General features: G+C 38.5%; 1 non-coding gene across 1 annotated transcript; it reads left to right on the plus strand.

Annotated features, from left to right (window-relative positions):
- Window positions 1-430: 430 nt before the first annotated feature.
- Window positions 431-592, plus strand: LOC115033470. Its single transcript, XR_003838825.1, has one exon. It is a non-coding gene; the product is annotated as a U1 spliceosomal RNA (small nuclear RNA).
- Window positions 593-916: the final 324 nt, after the last annotated feature.

Here is a 916-nt window from a genome sequence, read left to right on the forward strand (position 1 = left end):
TACATGCATTATTATGGTAATAGACAAGGTGAATATTATAATAATTTGAAATATTTGTATGATGTATTATTGCATATTACGTCTCATTGTTGAAACAAGAAACACTTGCGCCTGGTGGTGAATATTTCCAATGCAAGCGGTAACGACTGAGAAGTACAAAAACGTGTCTTTGGTTTCACTCATAGGAAGCGCTGCACACCGACCGCCTCTTTGAGCTGGCACAAAGTACCGTCTAGGAACGTAACTACGTCCTGAAAAACTCCATAAACATTTCGAATTTACCAAGACTGTCATAGACAACCACGGGACCGATTTCCGGTTAACATAGTTGATGGGTGACTGATGCGGTCGCCGGTAAGCTATGAGTGTGACCGGTTTTGCGGTGGCCGGAGTACAGTATATAAAGGCCCCAAAGGCATACGAACAGCTCATAAGTCCTCGCGTTGAGGTCAACCGTGATCACATAGGCGGTTCCTCCAGGGCGATGCCGGTTCATTGAACATGGAATCGGTTGACCCCTGCGATTATCCCAGTGTGGATAACTCGGGCGCATAATTTTTGATAGCTGGGACTGCGTACACGCCGTCCCCAATTTTCTTAACTTAAATACCGACTTTTTTTAAAAATCTTTGTACTATTATAAACAAATACAGCATGTCTATGAATGCTGCATTTGAACCAGGTAATGAGAAAGAAAATTCAACAACTATTAATAGACAATCAAATGTTATATTAAGTTCTTTAAAATGTTTAAATGCTGATAACCAACGTTCTTCAAGTGATATGTTATGCCATTCTTCACTTTGTTCTTTGAAATATTTTTCGAACATTTTAAATTGATCAAAAAAATTGTTTTCGTCAATACAAATCGTATTACAAGTTGTAGTTAATAATCGTATTGAATTCTTTGCATTAC

The sequence above is a fragment of the Acyrthosiphon pisum genome, chromosome X (genome assembly GCF_005508785.2).
Source record: "Acyrthosiphon pisum isolate AL4f chromosome X, pea_aphid_22Mar2018_4r6ur, whole genome shotgun sequence".
NCBI classification, from domain to species: domain Eukaryota; kingdom Metazoa; phylum Arthropoda; class Insecta; order Hemiptera; family Aphididae; genus Acyrthosiphon; species Acyrthosiphon pisum.